Below are 6,160 nucleotides of genomic sequence, written 5' to 3'. Positions count from 1 at the left end.
TCATCAGCAAATTTGAACAGGGTGCTTTTTACCCCCTCGTCCAAATCACTGATGAAGATGTTGAACAGTGCGGGCCCGAGGACCGAGCCCTGCGGAACCCCACTGCCCACGTCCTTCCAGGTTGAGAAGGACCCATCCACTACCACCCTCTGGGTGTGGCCCTCCAGCCAGTTGGCGACCCATTTGACTGTGTGGGTATCAACACCAAAGTCCCCCATTTTCTTAATGAGAATGGGGTGAGAGACAGTGTCGAAAGCCTTCCGGAAGTCCAGGAAGACTACGTCCACTACTACCCCTATGCTACCCTATGTCCACTGCTACCCCTGCATCTAATGATTTGGTGATCTGATCAGAAAAGGCCACCAGGTTGGTCTGACAGGATGTATGCCAAGCAAAATGCTTTGGAGCACCGCACTCTGGCACCCATGCTGGGGGTTGCCTATCTCTGATCTAAATTTTAGATACAGGTACCCATAAGGGCAGAGGTAGGACTTGGTGCCCAAATCCTTTGGTGGCCCAAGCTCTTAACACTTAATTGAAAACATGTAAAAGTCAACAGGAGACTCTACTGACATCACTGGGCTTTCAGTCAGGCCCTTAATCTGATCCAGCCTGTGATCCCTGGCTAGGGACAGAAATTACACATAAACCAGTTTAAGTGATCAGAAACTGGTTTAAACCTGTAACAGAACAGAAGCTCAGTGCAAGTAAACCAATTTCAAAATGGCTGAAATTGGTTTAAGATAAACCTGGTTGAATGTAGTATCAGACTGAACTCATTTGGATCAAACCGATTTATGAAACTTCTGTCCCAGACCCCTTCTTGGTTCAAATTAAATCAGAGTCCCCCAGCATCCCAGCATGCTTTCCAGCCCTGGGCTGGACTGGGCTGTCTGCTCCAGATAGCAGGGCTGGCCCGACCCTCTGCTTCCTCACTGGGGCAGTGAGGGCTGGCTGATGGGGGTGGGGGACAAGCCCAATCTCTGGAGAGAGGACTGCCCCCAGGAAGGGAGGTTAAACACCCCTTCCCCCACTCAAACTTACTGCTGGCTGTGACTGTGGACTACAAATCCCAGAGGCACCTGGAAGCAGGAAGAAGAAGTGATGAGCAACCCTGCAGAGTCCTGCTGCTGTGACTCTGGACTGAAAATCCCAGAGACCTTGGGGGCAGCAGGAAGAGGAAGCTGAATTAAAGGCAAATGTCTGTTCACTTGTGTTGCAATTTAATCTCTGCATCTTAGACTAACCTGTAAAGACAGAATCAATTCAGCCTCGAGCATTTTGACTATCTGTACTTAGCCAAAGAAGCAGTCATTGAAGGCAGTGATTGCCCCATTCCTCTCTCCTCTTCTTTGCCATGTCTTACTCTGCAGAACTGAGGCAATGGTTACAGGAGTGGAGCGTGTAGGAGAACTGCCTTCAGTAGATCGTCCCAAGCCAAAAAAAGCAGCCAAGCAAAGACTTGGGAGAAGAGGTTATTTATCTCTGCAAAGTGGCGATGTTGCAGTACAAACTTTGCTGCAGTTACTACTGCAGTGTCTTCTGGCAAAAAACGGAAGAAAACTGGGCTATGCAAATGAGGAGTGAACTATTGGTTAAAACAGAGACTGGGTTTCTTTCCCAGCGATGCTGCTCTTTGATGATCAACAGTTTTTGTATCTCACTTTATCCATCTGTACAGGATACATAATCATCCCTCTCATGAGTGTTCTGAAGCTTAATTATTCCTAGCAAAGCACTGTTAAGAGTCTTGGATGAGGGATGCCAGGTGAGCCCAAGCTGGGGCAGGCTTCACAGTGACTAGAGTGCTAGACAAAGTTATGAATTACATTATTCCTGTGATACCCTCTGAATTCAGTTGAGTCACTTCCCCTCTCCCCCTACCTCAGTTTCCCTTTTAAAATACATAGGGTCACTGGCTTCTCTCACAAGTATGCTGTGAGGATTAATTAATAAGTAAAATGTTCTGTTTGTATATAAGTGCTTTAATATTTAATGTTTAACTAGCAATAAGGAAATAAGCCAAGGGAAAGCTCATTCCCTTTGCTGAATGCTTTCTGTTTAGAGCTATCCAGGCTGGGTTTTGATTGCTGTTTCTGTTTGAAGTCAGACCTACCTCCTCATGGCTGGAGAAAGAGACTTGTATGTAGTGTCATAGGTGGGACTGGTACCTGGAGCTAGTATTCCTAATAGCCTAGACCTCTACTATACTGGATATAATTTAGTTGTTTTGCTTTTGTTTGCTGGAAATGTGCCAATAAAAAAACAGCAATCATGAAGCGAAGCCACAGAACAGTGGTTTTCAACCTGTTTTTATTTGTGAACCCCTAAAAAATTTCAAATGGAGGTGCAGACCCTATTGGATTGTAAATATGGGCATTCACATACTTTGGATTGAGCATAGGCATCTTTTGCAGACCCTCTAGGACATAGCCTGCAGGTCCTCAGGGGTCTGCAGACCATAGGTTGACAGAAATATGGTTTGGATGCTTCAATCAAAAACTGTGTGGCTTTGGCAATCTCAACAATTTATTTTGCCACAGATTGCATTTAGTTACAAATCACAATGCTGAAAGCAGTTAGCCGAGTCCTAAGCTTCCAGCAGGATTTTCAGAAAAACGAATGTTCACTGATGTGATAGACATGGCAATTAGAGTCTCTCCTGACGCTGTTTGACTTATGTGAGCTACACCCGTTTCCCCTTTCAGATCTTACCTGTAGCAACATGGTATGTGGCCAAACTCCATTAGGTACAAAAGGTCAGATTTCTGAAGAAATGTACGTACCTAAGTGGCACTGACCTGAACAAAAAATGCAGATAGGCACCCAGGGCTAGATTCACAAGACAGACCTGGCTGCTAGGCACCAGTGGGCAAAATTTAGATCCTCAAAACCCCCACCAATCCCTGAAGATGCCTAATCCCTGGGGGCCAAAGTTACCCCAGTAAAGGCCCTGGGTGCCTCCATGTTTGCTAGGGGTCATGTAAATCTTGACAGGACAGATCAGCTCAGTGCTCACACCCAAGACCCAGTGGGATTCCCCAGATAGGTTTTCCTTTGCTTGTCAAGCCTGATCCAATAGATTATTAGGTTAAAGCTCAGGTAACTCCCTAGGACGAGTCTCCCTTTACTCAAGAGCTTAGTGGTCACAGCAGTCACCTGGGGGTGGGAGACTTGCATTCAATTCCCTCTTCTGCCTGAGCAAAGATGAACCTCTGAGCTCACCCTCACCGTTAGAATAGTATAAGGTATTCAGGACTACGTCTCTAACACTTCCGATATTTTTTCACTGCCATGGAAGGCAGGGACTGAAACCCAGCTCTCCCCCTCTGCCCACCAGCTAGGGCCATTTTCTCTCTTTGGCGTATTAAGTTTTTAATTAGTCCGTGCACAGTGGAACCAGAGATTGATTCAACCCAGAATACTTTCTGGCCATGTGGTTAAGACACTTTCTGGGTAACAGGACATGCACAAGTCCCGACTGAACTGGGCCTCAAATCGTCAGCTTGAACTACCATGCCCAATTTAACTGCAAGTCTCTGTGGCTGCTGGGCATCAGGTGGTGATGCCACCTTCTTCTCTCTCAAGAGAGGGCTGACTTGTCTCAGATGCTTAACTACAGGGGAGTATTCATGTCCACTAACCGGAGTGATAGGAAGCAGCTTGCTCCAGCTTGGTGTTAGCTACCTAAGCCCTGCCCCTCTCCTCAGCATTTCCTACAGAGCTTGGGAGGCTAAACACAGATGCCTGCTCACTTGTATGGGTCCCAGTCTTAGGTGCCTACCTTTCCCCATGCATTGAATAGGGAGCCTGGGCTCACAGCAAAACCGAGGGAAGAGCTTCTAGTAACTTTGGCAGGCATTTGGCCCCCTAATGTCCAAAGACTCGCTGCTTCTAATTGCATCTGTTGTTAAAGTGTGCTTGATGGATGAAGCAAGGGAGCAGTCACAATGTTCACATGCCCAGTGGAGCATAATTAACTTAAGTTCTCACACAGCTTTACTGAAAAAGAGAAATTAAACCCGCTAAATAATTAATCAGTGCGATTCAGCCTGTTGGCCAGTGTGATGTACAAAACTTAGCACACTTCTGTGGCAAGGTGCTCAACCCTTGCTGCTCTGCATTACGGGCTTGTAACAAAAACCTTGGAGGGAGAAGGGAAGTGAGAATTCTCCTCGCAGTTAATAATCTTCCTTAAAAAAAAACCAAACCAAACAAAAAAACCCCAAAACCTAGGTCAGCTACCCAAATTCAACGGAGCCTAAACTTTGATAGGAGTTTTAAACAATGCATATCTGGATCCAGATTTATGTCCAGGTTTGAAATGCATGTAAGGTGGTAGATAACAGCCTTAGATGCACAAAAGCAGATGAAGATCCTGCTGCTCTAGCCACTATGTATCTAGCCCCCAGAATGTAATGCTGGGTCCTAAATTATGCAGCTAGGTGCATAATAAAGCAAGGACAGGGTTGACCCCTCCAAATTCACAAAAGCCAAGACACTGAGCAGAGAGCTGCCAACAGGAAGTGCTGAGGACAGGCCAGTCTGAAACCCCAGCCCTGGCCGAGGCTTACGTGCCTTATGAAGCATGGCCAAGCGAGAACGCACCCTCCTTCTGACGTTCCTAACCCTAAATGTCCTACTGAAGGCACAGGTGCTTATGGCCTCTCTCAAACTGGCCAAACAAGGCTGACTTGGTTTCACAACCTGACCAACAGAGAAGGTGGTGCCCTATTTCATCCAACAGATCACGCTGTAGTCATGCTCAATCTTTCTGGCTCAAGAATGGCATGGCCAGTTATGTTCACAGCTGGAGGCAACCTAGTAATTCTAGGATGTGGGAGAAAGGAGCTCATGTTCTTGGTCCGGGGTCCCTTTCATTATGTAATATTGTTCGAGGCAGGAGCTTTAGTTATGGATCAAGATTCTGTTGCGCGCAGCTCTGCACAAAACCAGAACAAAGAAGGGCCCTGTGTCCAAAACCTACACCTGGTCCTCTCCCCCATACAGGCAGCCCGTTTCCACAACACACTGCTCCAGGAGACTCCAGGCAGTGCCCAACTCCCATCTCATACCCAGCCCACTTTGCAGTAATTCTCGCCATCAGCTGCAGTGTTAACATCAGAGGTGGGGAACCTGAAGGCAACTCTTCCATCCCACTTCTTCGTGCCCATTGCTGGGGTGACATGGGGCCACTTTCTTGTCGGGATAACCCTGAGCTGCACGTTTGGGTCAATCAATTCCAAGTCAACCCAGCACTCTGGTCCCAGACATTTCCTCCGCAAGGTTTCTACACAGGGATCAGAGCTGCCAGCCTTGCCTTAACACAGCGATTCTCAACCAGGGTGATCCAGCACCGTGAGTTGCCTTGAGATCCTTTTAAGGGTGTTGTGGGGTGCCGCACTGTGTTAGCAGCGCTAGGCATAGCCAACAGGATTCACAGGACAAACCCAGAGATTTCAAAGGGGAATCCTCGGTGTTAAAAACAGGATGACCTATTGTGATCCCAGTTCTCGGCAACAGGAAAATGCCTCTGTTATTTTTTCCATAGTCAAAGAAATGAGTGAAAGCAACAAGCTGGTGTTTTCGGGGGGGGGCTTCAGTCTAAAAAGCTTCACAAAAATTGCAGAGAAGCAGGCCTGGGAGGGCCCTCCAGAATCACTTAGCTCAGCCCCCTGCCTGAGGCCAGATCACGCCTGTCCACACCATCCCATACAAACATGGCACCACAGCAGCCGAAGTCCTGCTTCTGTGGAAGGCCAATACACCCTGGATACGGCCCCTACTTCAGAGAAAGGGGAAACCCCCACAGGCCCTACGAACCTGACCAGGGGTGCAGTTCCTCCCTGCCCCCAAACCTGGTGCTAGGTCTCATGCCCAGCAGAGGGGCAAGCCCCTCCAGCCAGCACCGCCCAGCTTTGCTCCAGCTGGAGCGCTGGCACAGCTCAGTCAAAGTCCCCAGCTGGGCTGTCCCCAACGCCCAATGCCTCTTAAAAAACACACTGACACCGGGAGCAGGAACGTGAGGGGGGAGCAACCAGCAAGGCCCAGAAGCCACAGCAGGAGCTGGGCCCAAATCCCCCCTCACTGAGCCCTCAGGCAGCCCAGCCCCCGCCTCCCAGGCACGGGGGTCCCAGCTCCTTTGTGTGTGGGGGGGGGG

Source organism: Gavialis gangeticus, unplaced genomic scaffold (genome assembly GCF_001723915.1).
Source record: "Gavialis gangeticus isolate Ggan-Ray unplaced genomic scaffold, GavGan_comp1, whole genome shotgun sequence".
NCBI lineage: Eukaryota > Metazoa > Chordata > Crocodylia > Gavialidae > Gavialis > Gavialis gangeticus.
This window is presented reverse-complemented; position numbering follows the sequence as displayed.